Source organism: Heterocephalus glaber, unplaced genomic scaffold (assembly GCF_053883595.1).
Source record: "Heterocephalus glaber isolate CG9 unplaced genomic scaffold, H.glaber_assembly_v1.0 deba00000071, whole genome shotgun sequence".
Taxonomy (NCBI): Eukaryota; Metazoa; Chordata; class Mammalia; order Rodentia; family Bathyergidae; genus Heterocephalus; species Heterocephalus glaber.
This window is the reverse complement of record NW_028258137.1, coordinates 27218244-27238585: the sequence shown is the minus strand read 5'-3', so window position 1 is coordinate 27238585 and position 20342 is coordinate 27218244. Positions and strand designations below refer to the sequence as shown.

The 20342-nt window shown below is 44.7% G+C and overlaps 1 pseudogene; it reads right to left on the bottom strand.

Moving 5' to 3' along the window:
- Positions 1 to 7519: 7519 nt before the first annotated feature.
- Positions 7520 to 19190, bottom strand: LOC110348727 (myb-related protein B pseudogene; annotated as a pseudogene).
- Positions 19191 to 20342: the final 1152 nt, after the last annotated feature.

Genomic DNA, 20342 nt, shown 5'->3' with positions numbered 1-20342 from the left:
TCAGTGCCCCACCAGGAAAGCTGCTGGGAAACTAGCCAGGAAGCTACTGCAGGCATGGGGGGGTGGGCAGTGGAAATGAAAAGGACCGCAGCCACAGGAGACGGGAGAGGTGAAAGTTCAGGCTTTGGCAGTTGATGGAAAGTGAAAGGTGGAGAGAGAAAAACGGAAGGATTGACTGCAGCTGGTACCTTTCCACAGACAGGGGGACAGCAGGAATCTGGGGGCAGCAGGAACCTGGGAACAGAGATGGTGAGTTCATTTTGGGGTAGAAGTTACCTGTGGTTCATCTGGGTGAAGATGTCAGATGGTTCCTATGGAGCTAAAGCTCTGGGAGACTCTGAAAAATTCGGAAAAGCAAGCAAGGAGGGTGAGAAGAAACAGAGGTCCAGCCACAGAGGCCTCAGGACTGCTAGAAGCTGAGAGCACTGGGAGGCTCAGTGTTTCTGAGCAGATAGGCAAGAAACAGATTGATCAGGTCTTTAGACTGCATATAGGTGGACAGGTGGTGACCCTGGAGAGAGCCAGATCTAAGTGGGCTGCAGGTCCAGGAGAGGGCAAGAGCAAGATACAGATAAAGGGAGGAGAGGTGTTTTAAAGGAGAATTGGAAAATATTTCAATACTAATGGAGGGGGGAGGGTACCGGGGACTGGGAGTGGTTTACCACTGAGCTATACCCCAGCCCTTTTTATTTTTTGTTTTTTTATTTTAAGACAGGGTCTTGAATTTGTGATCCTACTGCCTCAGCCTTCCAAGTAGCTGGGGTCACAGGCCTATGTCACTGCTCCAAGCTTGCTAATGAGCTCCTTTGAAAAGACTTTATCTCTGGGCTGGGGAAGTAGCTCAGTGCTATGGTAGAGGGTTTGGGTTATTTCCCCAATACTTCCTCACAGAGGTCTGGGTGGAGCTCAGTTTTAGATAATTGAAAGGTACAAAGTCTCCTTCTTTATTCCCAGAGGAAGGAAGAAATACCTGGGCTTTGATCACCTCCCAGACCTCCCTCCTCTTGAAAGCTCATCCCCCAGGCAGAAAGCTCCTAGGGAGACTGCTCTGGGAGCAATTCTAAATCTGGGCTGATGACAACTGCATGTAGGGCTGTAGCATTTCACTCCCATCCCCAACCTCCAACAAGGCTTCCCCAGAATCCACCTTTCCCTCCTCTGGGAGCACAGGGCTGCCACAAGCCTGACCCTCATCCCAGGAAGTCACAAGCCAGGTCCACATCCACCCTCTCCCCCCAGATGGAGACCAGAGGTCTGCCTGCAGCTGCACCTAGCAGGAAGGGGCCATGCCTGCACACAGCCTCTGCAGAAGAGCCATGCAAGGGTCACAGTGTCTACTCTGGGACATAGAAAAGCTGGACACTGGGATTCCCAGGGCCCTTTTTTTTCCTCTTTCTTCTCCTTCTTTGCTTGTTTGTTTTTTGTTTGGGGAGGATTTTTTGTTTCTGATTTTTGCGAAATGGTCTCCATACATAGCCCAGGTTGGCCTTGAACTTGCAGTCCTCCTGTCTTAGCCTCCTTAGTGCTAGGATTACAGCTCTGTATCACCAGGCCTAGCTCTGGAGCTGTAACTGGATGGAGGGTCCTATAGGGATTCTTTCTAGTTCTTGATGTCTTGAGGAAAGAATTGGAAAAGATGCAGAGAGGTGAAAGTGTATTGAAAGTAGAAGAGAAGTGCCCTCCACAAGGTGAGAGCAGGCTGGTGAACAGACTCACAGTGGCCCTGAGGATAAGGGAAAGGGGTCTTTTGTATCCAAAATCCCTGGGTTGGTGTCCCCTTCATGCAAGTAAGGCATTGGGATAGTTGTCTCATCCAAAACTCACTTGGCTTGGTGCTAGATTTAAACTGCCCTATAGAAAGACTCACTTGGCTTCCCACCAGATATAAATGAAGGACTAAAAATAGCACTTTTCTGCTGGGCATGGTGGTGCATGTCTACAATCTCATCATTCAGGAGGCTGAGGCAGAAGGATCACCAGTTTGAGGCCAGCCTGGGCTACATAGTAAGTTCAAGGCCAATTTGAACTATATATCGAGAACTTGTCTCAAAAAAAAATATAAATAAATAAATAAAAATTTAAAAGGGACTTTTCTGATTGGTCCCACAAACAGCACCAGATTCAAGTGAGGGACTGAAGGTACTGCTTTCTGATTGTTTCTATGTACAGTGCTCAGGAGCCATGGAGTCATTTTGGGTCCTGTGTTTTGCACATGTCCTCTGGGTTTTTAGGACCTTTGACACTTTCTGCCAACTTAGTTTTCCAGTTTGCCCCAGCCTTAATCTCCTGCCTCAGAGTCCCTTTTCAACTCTGCCTCCCAACCAGCAAAGGGTTGCTCCTTTGCCAGGCGTGGTAGTACATGCCTGTTTTCCAGCCTAGCTAGGTCAATGAGGTGATTTAGTGAGACCCTGACTCAAAATTTTAAAAAGCTCAGTACAAAAGCCTGTGTTCATTCCCTAGAACTGGGAAAAAAATAAAAGGAAAAATGAGTTTATTTACAATCTGGCCACATTTGGGGGCAGCTAGTCCATCCCCTTTCAAAAGTTCAGAAGTGCCCCGCTCTATGAAAGGGGTAGAACAGAAGCCAGGACATATCTGTATGTAGATTTAAACAAGCACTGGCCCGGATGGGAAGTATTGAATCCTCCTTGGTACGGGGGTGCGGTGCGATGGGGGTCCAATGGCAGATTTCACTCAAGGACGCGAAAGCATGGAGAAGCAGCCCATCTCTAAAAGAAAAAATTCTAATTTTTAAAGATTTATTTTACCTTCTTGGTTACTTCATCAGAGAAAACCATTTCAGGACACACCAGTGAGAGACAGGCATTTTCCTAGGCAGTTAGAGAGTAAGATGAAGTAGGGAAGAAGTCTGAGTCTGGTGGCACCCACCTGTAGTCCTGGCAGGCACACTGGGAGGCTGAGGCAGGCGGACTGCAAGTTCAAGCCCAGCCTAGGCCACTCAGCAGTGAGTGAGATCCTGTCTCAAAAATAAAGAATAAAAAAGGGTAGAGATGGGTCGGGATTTAGCTCAGTGATTCTGTCACCTGCCTCGCAAGTGCAAGGTCACAAGTTCGATCCCCCGTACCAAAAAAGAAAAAAAAGGTAGAGGATATAGTTAGCGCAAAGGTTCTGGGTTCAATCCCCTGTACTGGGTAAAAAACAAAGTAGGCAGGAACCGAAGTTTAAGCAGCTGAAAGAGGCACATTTCTGATGGACGGCCTATGGACGACAGGCTAAGGCCTGGTTTTTTAGATTTGCTGGGGCATGCTGGAGTGTGGTTATCATTCACTTGCCTCTGGTTTCCAAAGGAGGCTGCAGAAGTCCTTATTGCTTAAGGAGGCAATTGGGTCTCAGTTTTGTGGAAGCTCTGCTGGAATCCTGCGTGACAGTAGGTTTAAGGCAATGACTGGAGACTTCCGGGCACAGCTGAGTGACCCTGTAAATCTCTTCTTTTGGTGTCCTCAGTCTTCAAGGGGGATGAGATAGGTTATGCAAAATCAGGGCTAATCAACCTTGTTTTGCAGACTTTTAGGCAGATACTCCCTGAATGATTAACTTGCCTATACTCTAGATTGAGGAGGGATTTGACCCACAGTTTTAAAGTATTAAAGGATACAATATGATGGTCAAGCTCTGTCTACATTTAGTTACCTATTGGACATCTGCAGGCCCTAGTGAAGGATCACAGTTTTGTTTTGTCTTTTTTTTTTTGTAGTTAAAAAAAAACTTCTTGTAAATCCTGAGTGCCTCAGAGAAAAATGCAAATCATGCCCTCCCCCTTTTTTGCCACTAGTTATTGCTAAAATGCCTTTGCACTGAGCTACATCCCCAGACCCGTTTTTTTTTTTTTTTTTTTTTTGAGACAAGATCTCACTAAACAGTTCAGGCTGGGCTTGAACTCACTATAGAACCTAGGCTGACCTCAAACTTGGGGTAGTTCTCCTGCCTCAGCCTCCTGAGTGCTGGGATTAAAGGCATGCACCACCATGCATGGCTACTGTCCACATTTCTATCAGCATTCTTGTTTCTTTCTTTGTTTGTTCTGGTACTGAGAATTGAACCCACTGCCTATGCACTGGAATATATCCCAAGCTTCTAACTTTTATTTATTTATTTAGAGACAGGGTCTTGCTATGTAGTCTAGGCTGACCTTGGACTTGTTATGTAGCCCAGGCTGGCCTCAAGCTCACGACAATCTTCCTGTCTCAGCCTCCTAGGTGCTGGGATTAGACATGTGCCACCATGCCAGCTTAATTTTCATTTTGAGACAGTCTCACTAAATTGGTAAATTGCTCAGGCTAGGCTGGAGCTTGCAATTCTCTGCCTCACCCTCTCAGAGTGCTGATTATAGGTGTGAGTCACTATGCCCAATCCTTTTTTCATTTTCATTTTAAGATAGGGTCTTGCCAAGCTCCCAGGCTGGTCTCAAACATGTAATCCTCCTGCCTCAGCCTCCCAGATTGCTTTGATTACAGGTGTGTGCCACTGTACCCAGCTTACAACAAGCTTCCAAGTGATTTCTATCATTATTATTCCTTCCTCCCACATGGAAAAACTGAGGCTCAGACACATTTATTTACCTGTGGCCATATGTTATTTGGTATATGACAGAGCCCAAATTTAAACTCATCAGTATGTTTCCAGGCCACACATTATGCTATCTGAATCCTCACAGCACTGTTATTATTATCCATCATACAAATGAGGAAACTAAGGCCTGCAGAAGTTAAGTGACTAGCTCTGGCTCCCACACATAGGAGACATTGCTTCTGGATTTCCATAATCTCTGACTCACCCAAGCATGTGAACTGACTCTGCTGCCTTTAGGAATGCTCAAGATGGTTTCCTCTCTGTGGGACTGTACTCACCTGATCCTAAGAGGTCCACGAGGCAGTGATCACTGAAAACACTGCGACTCAGAGAGGGGCAGTGACTGGCTAAGGTGACACCAACTCAGGCCCAGGTCTCTGGAATCTGTGTCCAGTGTTTTTGCCTCTGCACTGAGCTGCTCGCTCTTCTAATGCCCTTCCAGAGTCTCTGCTCAGCTCTAAAGGCCTGAGTCTGCCTGGCCTCCAGCCCTCACCACCTGGCCTATGTCAGTCAGAGCTCCTCAATGACCCTCACCACAACTGCTGCTGTGTCATCAAGGAAAAGGAGGCCACATGGTCTTAATCTTCCCTGCCCTACCCAAGACTCCTGCTAGGAAGCCCAGCCTTACTCAGCAGGGCCCATTCTCAGCCAGAATTCCCTCCATAAAGCAACAGCTAGGACCGTCATCCAGACGGAGCATCAGAGGATGCCCTGGGACCCCGAAGGCCTGTGGGATCCAGAGAAAGTGATCTTCTGGTACTGTGTTGCAGGGTGGCTAGGCAGAGTCAGCTGCACAGGCAGTGACCTGTGCAGTCACATGAGGCCCTGTGTTTATAAGATCTCTGCTCTTGGTTTAATGTTCTTGAAATTCTTAACTTTTGGATAAGGGCCAAGCTGGGATGTAGCTCAGTGGCGCTGTGCCTGCCTTGCAAGAGCAAGGTCCTGAGTTCGATCCCCAGTACGAAAAAAAAAAAAATGAACAAGGGCCCAGCAAATTCTATGTCCAGTTGGGTGGCCAGAAAGCTGCCCAGCTGCTTGGAAGATGGCCTCTCCTGTGTTGGCAAAGGCAGGTTGGCTTCCCCTATTGTCCTGGGGTCGTCAGGAGAACTCCAGCTGCCCAGGTTCTTACAGCTGGTCCCTGGCCTGTCTTCAGCTCTGCCAGCCATAGGTGATGGGGTGGGAGCAAAGGATCCTTCATGGTGAACTCCAACTGGACCCACAGACTGCAGCAGTCACCTGCTGCAAACCTCCCATCGTAAAGGTACCTGAGGCCCAGACAGGGAAAGAGACCTGCGTGAGTAGGTGTCTAAACCAACAGAGCGGGTCTTTCCCTACCGTAACCTGCATCCTGCTAAGGGAAGGGAAGCAGTGAAGAGGAGGACTCACACAGCACAGGGCTGGATCTTGGGAGATTTCTATCTTCTTAACTAAACTGGGTGAGGTTAGTTTAGACACTGGTAGGAAGGATCCTCAGAGGGTGGAAGCAGTCCTGCTTGGGATTCAATAAAGTAGCTAGGCCCAGCCAAGCCGCAGCATACATTCCTTTTAAAATGAAAAAAGGGGGTGGGGAGGCTGTGGGGATGTAGCTCAGTGATAGTGCTTGCCTAGCATATGTAAGGCTTTGGTTCAATTCCAAGCATCAAAAAAGAATTAAAGAAGAAAGAGGAGGAGGCAGAGGAAGAGGAAGAAGAAGAGGAAGAGGAGGAGGAGGAAAAGAAAATGGGGGCTGAGACTCTAACTCAATGGTAGAGTGCTTGCATAGCATTCATGAGGCCCTGGGGTTCATTCACGGCAACTTTTTTTAAAAAAGGAGAAAAGGGGGAAGAAAAAACCCCTGATTCCCCGGCAGAGCACCTTGCCAGGCTGCTTTTGGGAGAGTGGTATATGGACAGCCACTCCTGCTGTGTGCACACCCAGGGCCTGGCCCAGTGCTGAGGGCTTTTCAGCACTTAATCCGCCCACTCAACCTGTCAGATGCTTATTTCTGTTTCCACTTTGCAGATGTAGATTCAGAGTCGGGGAGGGAATGTGCTTTTCATGGGATTTTTTTCTGCAATACTTTTAGAGCTCAGCGATCCAACTGAGATAACACCTAGGAAGCATTCAATGCAGTGGCAAGCACACCATGAGTGTCTCAGAAAGGTCCCTAACGTAAGTCCTCAGCAGCTGGAAGTGGCAAAAACCAGGATTCAAATTCAGACCTATGCAGCTCCTGCCCTGTGTTTTAGTCCGTTTAGCAGGAGTATCCAAGTGCCCGAGTCTTGTCTGGGTAAACCTTGATTAATTTGAACTCAATTACAAGAATTCAGATTGAGGTTGATTTTTTTTTCCCCTGAGCTTCCAACCTTTAGGAGAAAAGAAGCAAGTCCTCAAGAACAAACCAGGAAAAGACCCAGGGATTTAGTTCAATGGCACTGCGCCTGCCTTGCAAGTGCAAGGTCCTGAGTTTGATCCCTGGTACTAAAAAACAAAACAAAACAGGAGTTATAATTTAGTCCATGAGGCAATTTCTCAGGAGTATTCCTACCCACTCTAGCTCATGGCCTGCACCTTCTGTCTGGCACTGGTTGAGCAGGCTGTGTTCCTCTTTGGTATGTGGCAGGGTGAGGCTGGAGGAGTTGGAAGGGACACTTACCTGCAAGGGCAGAGACCTGGGCAGTGTGACATCATCAGCTTCACGTCCTCACCCTTGATGCCCAGAGCCAGAAACTTCCAGGCTTTCTTGGTAGGGCTCTGTTGTAGCCCAGGCTTCCACATCTGCTTCTCCAGCTTTGGATCCTCCTTGATGATGAGCTCGATGCCAGCCTTGGAGCACAGCCCCCCTTCAAGCCCTCTTCCAGGGGTTGGGTCAGGGCATTCCTGATGGGCTTGTCCTGTGAGGAGTGTGGTCCTGGAGTATTCTGATTCAGGGATGCAGATGGGCCATGCTTCAGGTGCATGGCTGCCTATCCCAGTGCTGGGATGTGGTGACCACCACATTTTGGCTGTGTGCTGGAATGGGCATCAGCGAGGGACTCTCAAGCTCCAGGGTGTCTTGTTTATTCTGCAGTTTCAGAACCTGGGAGGATGAGAAAGGCAGGGCCTTGATGGGCAGGCTTTTAGGTGTGAGGCTGATGCAGGAGTCAGAGAACGACATGCTGGCATTGTCCAGTGGCCACAAGCCACTTCTTCTGCCACCTGAGCATGGAGGGCAGTGTGCTGATGCCTGAGCCCCTGCCCTCAGTGCTGAGGGAGATGGGGATGATGAGCTGGTGCTGCCGCCATGGCTCAGGTCTGAGATGACGTGGCCACCCAGGCAGTACTCAGACACCCTGGGCCCCCATGCAGCAGCCTGGGGCTGGGAGGCACTGCTGCTGTGGCTGCTGTGATGCTTGGAGCTGCACAGGGCTGCCACTGCTGCTGGCTCTGCAGAATGCTCCTTAAGGAGACTGAATTGACTGAGGCCACATCAACCCTCTGGGTGTGACTCGATCTCTTTTTTTTTTTTTGAGACAGGGTTTTGCTCTGTAGTTCAAATTGGCCTTGAACTCACTCTGTAGTTCACACTACCCTCGAACTCACAGCGATTCTCCTGCCTCAGGATTCTTAGTGGTGAAATTATATGTGGGTCCCATCATCTGAAAGTCTAGGGCTTCAGAGAGGCTACAGCCCATAGCAGGGATGAGGGTGTTTGCCACCTCCATCCCCTACTTGTATGTAGGGCAGGCTTGTTTCTGGCAGAGCTCGCCTGGTCTTCTTGCTTGGGGAGCTCCTCCCAGTGACCTGGTGTTGCACTGTGTCCAGCTCCTGGTTCTTAGAAGTGTCGCTGCTGAGGCTTCCTCCTCAGTCCCCTCCTCTTCCTTCAGGTAGGGGGCTCAGGGGGCCAGCTGCTCATAAGCCTTCCCTGCCCTTCCATAGGCTGGGTGCCTTGGTGGTGGTCCTGGTCCTTGGGCTCCAGCAGCAACTGCACAGCAGGTTTGCAGCCTTTAGATTTGCCAAAGAAGCCTCCCATGTCCACCTTTTGATGGTGGAGGTCCAGGGGTTCTTCACAGCATTGTGCATCATCTGTACTCCCCAATAGCATATTGGTGATCATGGCCCAGCAGTTGCCCAGCAATTTGTGAGCTTCCCAAACGATACAGTCCTGAGCTGGGCATGGTGGCACCTACCTATAAACCTAGCACTTGGGAGGCTGAGGTAGGAAGATCACCACGAGTTCGAGGCCAGCCTGAGCTACATAGCAAGATCCTGTCTCAAAAAAAAAAAATAAATTAAAAGAAAGAAAGAAAGAAAGAAAGAAAACAAATGAGCAAACAAATCAACAAAACAAAACAAAAACAAATGATACAACCCTCCTTCTTAGTTCAGCGGACTTCTGCACCTCAGTGTCCGGGAGGTTGTGCCTGTGCTCACTGCTTTCCCTTCAGGCACTTGACAATTAGTGTCCACCGCTCCCTGACATACTCCACAACCAGCTCAGTGACCTTCCGGGCTTCCCCTTTGGTTCATGGGTGCTTGAAAAGATCCTGACTCAAAACCCTCAGCCACCAAGACTGGCACCGACGATCCACACTGTCAGGAAAGTGGCTGGCCAGGAACTTCCAGTCCTGCTGTCAAAGTGCTTCACCAAGGTGCTCGCTCAGCGCTCGTCCTTGTGGGTCCATCTGACCTTACATGTGCTGTCTCTCCTCGGCAGTCTGAGCTGGTGTCCTGTGGTGCTCCATCCAGCTCCTCACCTCCCATCTGCCAGGACACGCCTTGGCCCAGGGCTGCTCAGCGCTCACCAGACCACCAGCCCAGCCAAGCGAGCAGGAGCCAGGCCTGGGAAAAGTCAGGGACTCCTCAGCTGTTCCAGCCTGGCTCCGCGCTCCCAGGTTTCAGTGTGCCTGCAAGTCCTGTGCCTGCCTGTAGGAACCACAGCCACTACCAGCGCACACAGATACACTTTCCTTTCCGTGAGCTTTCATGGCCACTGTACAACACATTCGCCAGTTACCTTGGTGGGAGCATAAATTGGGCAGGCTACACCGAACTGGGGAAATCTCTTCTACAGGATTCAGACATTATCTTATAGCATTCTTGGCCTCAGGGTTGGTGGGGGATAGAGGGTTAGCAAGCTTAGCTAAACATTCCAAGAATTTTACATAGAAGTCACTAAGATGTTAGGTCACATACAGAGATTGAAAGTAAATGGCTATTAAAAGGGCCTAAACATTCCTTACAGAACTAGAGAAAACAATCCTAAAATTCATATGGAACCAGAAGAGAGCCAGAATAGCAAAAGCAATCCTGGGCACCAAGAGCAAAGAAGGAGGCATCACAATCCTGGACTTCGAATTATGCTACATAGGTACAGTGATAAAAATGCATGGTATTGGCACAAAAACAGACATGTGGATCACTGAAACAGAATAGAGGGTAGAGAAACAATCTTAGACACATGGAGCCATTTGACCTTTTACAAAGGGACCAAAAACATACACTAGAGGAAAAATATCCTCTTTAATAAATGGTGCGGGGAAAACTGGCTATACACATGCAGAAGATGCAATCCAGACCCGAGCACTAAGCTAAAATCAAAATGGATCAAAGATCTAAATGTTAAAATAGAAATATTTAATCTGTTAGAAAACAAAATAAGTAAAATTCTTGAAGACAAGCTGGGCATGGTGGCCCTTGCCTGTAATCCCAGCACACTGGAAGTTCAGGCAGCAGGATTGCTATGAGTTCTAGGCCAGCCTGGGCTACACACAGTGAGTTCAAGGCCAGCCTGAACTACACAGCGAGACTCTATCTCATAAAAAAAAAAAATTATTGAAGACATAGATGTAGTCAAGGACTTTCTGAACAGAACCTCATCTGTACAAGAAATAGTGCCAAGAATTAACAAATGAGATCATATCAAATTTAAAACTTTCTGCACAGCAAATGAAACAACTAACAGAGTGAAGAGCAACCTAACCCACAGAATGGGGAAAAAAATTTGCAGCTATTCCTCAAAGGACTACTATCTAGAGTATAAAAAGAACTCAAAAAAAATCAGACCCCTCAATTTAAATTAGACTCCCAATAAAAAATGGGCATTTGAAATGAATAGACACTTTTCAGATGAAGAAGTAGAAATGGCAAATAAATACATGAAAAAATGCTCAACATCACTGGTCATTCAAGAGATGCAAATTAAAACAACACTGAGATTCCATCTTACTCCAGAAAGAATGGCTGTTAGCAAGAAATCAACCAATATGGGTCGGGGATTTAGCTCAGTGGTGTCACTGCCTGCCTTTACAAGTGCAAGGTCCTGAGTTCGATTCCCTGTACCAGAAGGAAAGAAAGAAAGAAAGAAAGAAAGAAAGAAAGAAAGAAAGAAAGAAAGAAAGAAAGAAAGAAAGAAAGAAAGAAAAAAGAAAAGAAAAGAAAGTCAACCAATAAGAAATGCTCGAGGGACTATGGGGAAAAAGGAACCCTTCTCCACTCTTGGTGGAAGTGTAGATTGGTGCAACCACTGTGGAAATCAGTGTGGAGATTCCTCAAAAAACTAAAACTAGAGGTTTCATTCAACCCAGCTATTCCCCTTCTTGGTATCTTCTGGAAAGAATTAAAAGCATCCTACCACAGTGATATACACAGACTCATGTTTCTAGCGCCACAGTTTGTAATAGCTAAATCTTGGAAACACCCCAAATCCCCATCAACTGGGCTTGGCTCATTTGTAGGAAAATGGATGTACCTTGAGACAATAATATTAAGTGAAATAAATCAGACATATAAGCTTAAATATCACATGGTTTCTCTTGTATGAAACCTGCAATATAAACAAAGAGAAAAATAAAAGATAATAGGAAACAAGTGTCGGGAGCCATTCTACATAATTTTTTGGGAAAAAATCATTTCATAATTAAATTATGATTAGGGCTGTATGAGGCCTAAGTCTTCTTGCCTATGGGCCAGCTATGGCATGCCGAAACATTTTGCCTCTGGTCACAACTGAGGCCTCAATGGTCCTGTGATGCTGTGATGCTCAAAGGCAAGATTACATCAGCTGAAGACATCCGGAGTCTTTGAGAACGACCGATTAGTAATACAAAAAGAGAAATGTTGGGGCCAGGGATTTAGCTCAGTGGTCCTGCCACCTCCTGCCTTGCAAGTGCAAGGTCCTGAGTTCAATCCCTGGTACCAAAAAACAAAAAGAGAAGGAGAAAGGTTTCACCTGGGGAGGGACAAATTCCTTATAGCTTAACTCATTCCACCTACTGTTATAAGAACATTTTTGTTCATCTCACTGTCCTAATCAGCATAAGCTCCTCATGGACCTAAGATCCTCGTAAGCATAAGATCCTCATCCTCATAGATTACCACTACCCTCTGAGTCATCTGATACTTCCTCTGATTATAAGATCCTCGTCCATGTCAATTTAGGATTATCACTGCCCTTTGCGTCATCTGATATTCCTAATGAACGCAATAAAAAGTGGCAAGCTCGGAGCGCCTTTGTTTTTTCTGTGTAGAGCAGCACTGATCAGGCCTTAGACCCACCCTTTTCTCTAATGCTGGTTTCCTGTCTTTATTCTCCAATTAGCTTTGTAATGTTATGGCTCACAGGAGACCAGGGCCTGTTGCAGGGGTTCTGGTAACGTCCCCTTTCCCATTCCCTATAAATAAGGAGATAGAGCTGGGGATTTAGCTCAGTGGTTCTCCTGCCTGCCTCACAAGCACAAGGTCCTGAGTTTGATCCCTGGTACCAAATAATAATAATGATAATAATAATAATGACACATATTTAGCATTAAAAAACAGGGAGATAGATTTTTTTGCAAATGGGAAGGGAACCAGGAGAAGGGGAAGTGGTTACAAAAAGAATTAAGATGTGTTATATACATCTACAACTCCCCATTAGGAATGTGATCATTATGCACTACTAAAAAATAAAAATTGAAAATAAAAATATAATGAATGTATAATAAAACAAAACAAAAACAAAACAACAGAAAAGAAACTGAGTTTGTTTATTCCTATAGTCTCAGAATAGGTAGGGGATTAATATGATAATCAGGAATTTGGTTAAGGAGAATGGTCACTTGGTTCTGGTTATCTGATGTCCACCACATAGAAACCTCTCATGTATATATATATACATATATATGTATATATATATATTTATATATATATTTTGGTACTGGGGATCAAACTTGGCACCTTGTGCTTTCGAGGCAGGAGGCAGAACCACTGAGCTAAATCCCCGGACCAAACCTCTCCTATACTAATACTGGTGTTCCTAGGACCTGGCCCAATTGGAGGGTCAGGTTGCTTCTCCCTGGGCCCCTGTTAATCATAAGCAGCCAGACAAGCAGGGCAGATGTGGTGTCTGTGAACTGCCAAAGCTCATGGTGAAGCTGAGAGGTTATGTCTGTCACACAGCCTTGCATGTTCCTGGCCAGTCCTCTTCCCTTCCTTGGCCTGAGTTTCTGGATGGCTCTGATGCTCCTGGCACTTCAGAGCCTCAGAGAGGATGCTCAGTTGCATAGAGCAAGGGGGAATTGGCTGATTTGGTTCAAGGTTTGTTGCAGGGCTCCCAAACTCAGAAGTTCCTGGGAGCCAGGCAGAGCATGGCACATACATACATGGGAAAGCATCAAGGTTGGAACTGAAGTGAACCAGAGAGTGGAATGCATCCAAGTCTAGCTAGTGGTTTCCAAGCAGGACCAAGGACCAGCACTGACAGGTAATCAAATTTCTCAGAAAAGCCAGATATTCAGATTTCCATGTAATGGCTTTGAAGTTTTGTTTTGGTTTGGTTTTTTGGGGTGTGTGTGTGTGTGTGTGTGTGTGTGTGTGTGTGTGTGTGTCAGGGGCAAACTGGGGATCCCCATTCTCCCCCATTCTCCCTTTCCCCAATGCCCCTTTTTGGATATAGGGTCTCTCTGAGTCACAGAGTTACACAGGCTGGGCTCAAATTTAGAATCCTCTTTTTTTTTTTTTTGGTACCGGGGATCGAACTCTGGTCCTTTTGCTTTCGAGGCATGTGGCAGAACCACTGAGCTAAATCCCTGGCCCTAGAATTCTCTTTTCTAAGCTCCCAGAGTGCTGAGATTACAGGTGTGTGTCACCACACCTGGCTCCCAGCCCTTTGAATTTTTGAATTTTTGTTTGGAGACAGGATCTCACAAAATTACTCAGGCTGTCCTCAAACTTGGCAATTCTCCTGCCTCAGTCTATCAAGCAGCCTGACTATAGGTGCACAGCAGCATGCCCAGCAATGGCTCTTAGTTTTAAAATGCTGCTTCTTTTGCATCCCCCTCCTTTCTTCCTCTTTCTCTTCTTGATTGTTCTACTTCTTTTTCTTTTCAAAGTGCAATCACAGGAGAGCTTCTATTTATTATCTATCTGGCTTGGGGACCTGGGAAGAGAGGCTGAAGACAATGTGATCTGCCAGAGCTGGCAGGAACCACAGAATCTCACCTTTGCATTTTGCAAATGAGGGACCAGAAGACAGAGGGACTGTGCCTAGGTCACAGCGTGACCAGAGCTCAGGCTCCATCCAGAAAGATTTCAATCCTTAAGGCCAAATTCAAGAGAGGAGACTTAGGGATATCGGAGCTCCTTGTGAAGAACTCGGTGGGGTGGGGATCTGCTTCCCCTCAGGCCTCCTCACCCAAGGTGGAGAGGAAACAGCATCCCGCCCAACCATCCCTGAGGCACTGGGGTGCCCACTTCCAATAGTGCAATTTAGTGAGAACCTGTTTCAAAATAAATAATAAAAGGGCTGGGGATGTAGCTCAGTGTGAAGGACCGCAGCTCAAACTCCAGTACCACAAACAAACAACTATAAAATAAAATAAATTTAGGGGTTGAGAGTGTACCTCAGCAGTAGAGTGCTTGCCTAACATGTGCAAGACCCTAAGTTCAATTCTCAGCCCCACAAAAAAATAAATCTTAAAAATCAAGTAGTACACAGAAGAGACATAGAATAGCAAAAGCAATTCTAGGCAACAGAGACATGGCTGGGGATATCACAATACCCAACTTCAAGCTATACTACAAAACTACTGTGATAAAAACAGCATGGTACTGGAGAACAAACAGACCGGAGGATCAGTGGAACAGATTAGAAGATGCAGAAACAACTCCAGACATACTCAGACACCTCATCTTTGACAAAGGAGCCAACCACCCTCACTGGAGGAAAGATAGCCTATTTAATAAATGGTGTTGGAAAAACTGGATTTCAACCTGCCAGAGATTAAAACTAGACCCATATCTATCACCATGCACTAAACTAAGATCTAAGGGCATTAAAGATCTAAATATTAAGACAGAAACACTAAACTTGCTGAAAGATAAGTTAGGTAGAACTCTTGAAGGTATTGGCATAGGAAAAGACTTCATGAACCAAACCTCAGTAGCACGGGAACTAGTAGAAAGACTCAACAACTGGGATTTCATCTTATTAAAAAAGCTTCTGCTCTGCAAGAGAAACCACCAACAGAGCTAACAGACAACATACAATGTGGGGAAAAAATTTTTTAGCACCTGTAACTCAGACAAAGGGCTACTATCTAGAATCTATAAAGAACTGAAAAAAATCAGACCCCCCAAATTTAAGGACCCAATTCAAAAATGGGCATCTGAAATGAACAGACAGTTCTCAGACAAAGAAGTAAAAGCAGCAAATAAACATACGAAAAAAGTTCAACATCACTGGTCATTTGAGAGATGCAGGTGAAAACAACACTGAGATTCCACCTCACCTCAAAAAGAGTGGCTGCTACCAAGAAATCAACCAATGCGCGGGATTTAGCTCAGTGGTTTCGCCGCCTGCTGTGCAAGCACAAGGACCTGAGTTCGATCCCCAGTACAAAAAAAAAAAGAAAAAAGAAATCCACCAATAAAAAATGCTGGCAGGGGTGTGGGGAGAAAGGAACCCTTCTCCATTGTTGGTGGGAGTGCAGACTGGTGCAACCACTACGGAAATTAGTGTGGAGATACCTCAAAGAACTAGGGCCCCATTTGACCCAGCTATTCCCCTGCTGGGTATTTTCCCAAAAGAATTAAAAGAATCATACCACAGAGATATATGTGCACCCATGTTTATAGTGGCACAGTATGCAATAGCTAAAGCTTGGAAACAGCCCAAGTGCCCATCAACTGGAAACTGGATAAAGACGTGGTTTTTTTCCAACAGCCAATATCATACTAAATGGCCAAAACCTGAAATCCTTCACACTAAAATCAGGAACAAGACAAGGATGTCCACTATCACCACTCTTGTTCAATATAGTTTTGGAAACATTAGCCACGGCAATTAGACAACAGAAAGAAATAAAAGGAATAAAGATAGGAAATGAAGAAGTCAAATTGTCATTATTTGCATATGACACGATACTCTATATAGAAGACCCCAAGAACTCCACCAAAAGTCTTCTAGACTTAATAACCAAATTCAGTCAAGTAGCTGGTTACAAGGTCAACACACAAAAGTCAGTAGCTTTCCTCTACACGAATGACAGACTCACTGAGAGAGAAATAGGGCAAATAATTCCTTTCACAATAGCATCCAAAAAACTGAAATACCTAGGAATCAACCTAATGAAAGAAATCAAAGACCTCTTCTCTGAAAACTATGGCACTCTGAAAAGAGAGATTGAAGATGATATCAGAAAATGGACAGACATCCCCTGCTCCTGGGTAGGAAGGATTAATATAGTGAAAATGGCCATACTTCCAAAACTGACATATAGATTCAATGTAATTCCAATTGAAATCCCAGCAGCATACTTCACGGACCGTGAGAAAACAATCCAAAAATTCCTTTGGAACAAGAAGAGACCCAGAATAGCAAAAGCAACTCTAGGTAACAGAGACACGGCAGGGGGTATCACAATCCCCAACCTGCAACTTTACTACAAAGCTACTGTGATAAAAACAGCATGGTACTGGCAAAGGAACAGACCTGAGGACCAATGGAACAGTTTAGAAGATGCAGAAACAATGCCAGACACACTCAGCCATCTTATCTTTGATAAAGGAACCATACACCCTCACTGGAGGAAAGATAGCCTCTTTAATAAATGGTGCTGGAAAAATTAGGTTTCAATTTGCCAAAGATTAAAACTAGACCTATATCTCTCACCATGCACTAAAGTAAAATCAAAATGGATTAAAGATCTAAATATTAAAATATAAACTCTGAACCAGTTGAAACAGAGGTTAGGTAGAACTCTTGAAGACATTGGTGTAGGAAAAGATTTTATGAATAAAACCTCAGTTGCCCATGAACTAGCACAAACAATCAACAAGTGGGATCTCTTCTTATTAAAAAGCTTCTGCACAGCAAGAGAAACGACCAGCAGTGTGAAGAGACAACCCACAATGTGGAAAAAAATCTTCACCTGCTTTTCCCCAGACAAAGGTCTACTATCTCGAATCTATAAAGAACTTAAAAAGATCAGACCTCCCAAATTTAAAGACCCAATCCAAAAATGGGCATCTGAAATGAACGGACACTTTTCAGACAAGGAAGTAGAAATAGCAAATGAATACATGAAAAAATGTTCAACATCACTGGTCATTCGAGAGATGCAAATGAAAACAATGCTGAGATTCCACCTCACTCCACAAAGAATGGCTGCTATCATGAAATCAACCAATAACAAATGCTGGTGGGGCTGTGGGGAAAGAGGAACCCTGCTCCACTGCTGGTGGAAGTGTAGACTGGTGCAACCACTGTGGAAATCAGTATGGAGATACCTCAAAGAACTAGGACTGGAAATCCCATTTGACCCTGCTATTCCACTGCTGGGGATCTTCCCCAAAGAATTAAAAGAATCATACCACAGTGATATATGTGCACCCATGTTCATAGCAGCACAGTTTGTGATATCTAAAACTTGGAAACAGCCCAAATGCCCATCAACTGGAGACTGGATAAAGAAAATGTGGGTTTTTTTTATAAAATGGAGTACTACTCAGCCATAAAAAAGGAGAAATTAGAGACATTTATAGCTAAATGGATGCACATTGAGGAGATACTCTTAAGTGAAATAAATAGGACACACATGTGTAAATACCAAATAGTTTCTCTGGTGTAAGAAACTGAAAGTGTAAATAAGCACTAAAATGTATAATAGGTAATGTGAAATAGGAAGAAAAGGGGCAAAGGGGAAGGAAGTGGGAGGGGTAGGGGAAAGGAAAGAAGGGTATGGAATTAATATGAGAAAGTGGAAAAATAGGAACAAAATCTTTGTAAATAGGGAGGAACTGAGGGGTTGAAAGGAAGGCTGGGCAAGGGTGAAAAATAAGAACCAAGAGAGATTATGTAAAGGTGCAAATTTCCAATGATGAATGTCATTATATGGTATACCTAAAATGTACCAATGATTAGAATGAATAATCAATAATGCAAAATAGGAAGAAAATGCCCAAAGGGGTAGGGGTAGTGGGACGGGCAAGGGAAAGGAAAAGGAAAAATGATGAGAAATGGAAAAAATGGAAATAAAATCTTTGTAAATAGGGAAGGGTGGAGGGGGTGAAGGGAGGGCTAGGAATGGGTAAAAAATAAGAACCAAGAGTCATCATGTAAAGGTACAAGTTCCCAGTGAGAAATATAATTGTGTTGTATACCTAAAATGTACCAAAAAAATAATTTAAGAAAAAAAAAGATTTTTTTTAATAAAATGGAGTACTACTCAGCCATAAGGAGTGAGAAACTAGAGTCATTTATAGCTAAATGGATGTATATTGAGGCCATCCTCTTAAGTGAAATAAATAGGACACACATGTGTAAATACCGAATACCTTCTCTAGTGTGAGAAACTGAAAGTGTAAATAAGGATTAAAAGGATTAATAACGAATAATTGATACTTTGAAATAGAAAAAGGTCCAAAGGGGTAGGGGTGGTGGGAGGGGATAGGGAAAGGAAAGAAGGGAAAGGGAAAATTATGAGAAAAGAAAAAAATGGAAAGGGTAAATAGGGAAGGGTGGAGGGGGTGAAGGGTGCACACATAATGGGGAAAAAAAAGTGAAAACCAAGATACACCATGTACAGGTACAAGCACCCAATGATAAATGTAAATGTATGGTATACCTAAACTGTACCAATAAAAGAATTTAAGGAAAGAAAAAATCAAGTGCTACAAAAAAGCTTTTATCAAATGCCATTAGTTCCTTGTCCCAATTCCATCTATATCTAGTGCTGCTCCTTACCTCTTTATTCTTACTCTTGGGGACCTTCCTTCTGTAGCACCCCACATTCCTGCTCCAACAGAACTGGCCAACTTTTGAACAGCTGCCCAGCTGTCTTTCTGAAACCATGCTGGTCATTTTTCTGAGGCTGATGCCTTGCATTTGGATACTCTGCCTGTTTCTTAATTTAGAGCTCAATTTTACTGTACCATATCTTTCACTGACTTTTGTGTGTGCGTGTGTGTGTGTGTGTGTGTGTGTGTGCGCGTGTGTATAGTCCTGGAGGTTGAACCCAGCACCCTAGCACTGAATTACATTTTCAGCCCTTTTTGATTTTAATTTTGAGATAGGTTCTTGCTAAATTGCCCAGGCTGCGCTTGAACTTAGTATCCTCCTACTCACCCTCCAGACTGCTGGGATTACAGGCATGAGCCACCATGCCGGGTTTTCTTTCACTAAGAAAGGTTGTTGGGATGCAAATTTAATTACCCTGTGCTTACTGGAAAATATCATTATTTCAGCCTCACACCTAACTGATGGCTTGGTTGCATACTGAAACCTAGGTTGAAAATCATTTTCATTCTGAATTCTTTTTTTTTGGTACCAGGGATCGAACTCAGGACCTTGCGCTTCAAGGCAGGTGGTAGAACCACTGAGCTAAATCCCGGCCCTTCATTTTGAATTTTGAAGCATCTTACAATAATGTTAAATGATACTGAGAACTCCGTGTTGTGTCCCCCTGCCCCACTTTGCAGAGAACTAAGGTTTTGTCTTTTTTTCCAGTCTGTGGTTCTTAAAAGTTTGACTACTAGATTAAATATAGAAACTCATAGCCAGGGATGTAGCTCAGAGGCACAGTGCCTGCCTGGCAAGCCCAAGGTCCTGAGTTTGATTCCCCATACCAAAAAAAACAAAAACAAAAACAAAAACAAAAAACAAGCCACAGAGACTCATGGCTTTCACTTCTGGGACATTTTCTTGGATTCTCTCTCTGAGAGTTTTTTTAGTATATAAATATATAAATTTTAACTTCAATTCACATTGTTAATGAGATTTATTCATATTGATTCTCTCTCTGGGTTTTTTTTTGCTGGGCAGGGTGTGTGGTCTGGGGATTGAATCCAGGAACTGTGGAGCTGCATCCCCAGCCCTGTTTATTTTATTTTGAGTCAGGATCTTGCTGAGTTAGCCAGGCCTCAAACATGGTATCTCCTGCCTCAGTCTTCTTTCTTTCTTTCTTTCTTTTTTTTTTTTTTTGAGACAGGGTCTTGCTATGTAGACCAGGCTGGCCTTGAACTGGAAGCAATCCTCCTGTTTCAGCCTCTCAAGTGCTAGGACTATAGGCATGCACCACCACACCCAACTCTGATTTTATTTATTTATTCATTTATTTTCCGGTACCGGGGATTGAACTCAGGACCTCGTACTTATCAGGCAAGCACAGCACCACTGAGCTACAGCCCCAGCCCTGATTTTATTTTTTAATCTGGCTGTCGTACTTCCTTTAGGGAGTGGTGCTGGGGATAGAATCCAGGGTCCTAAGCACACTAAGCAAATGCTCTACCAGTGAGCTGTGCTCCTGCCCTACCAT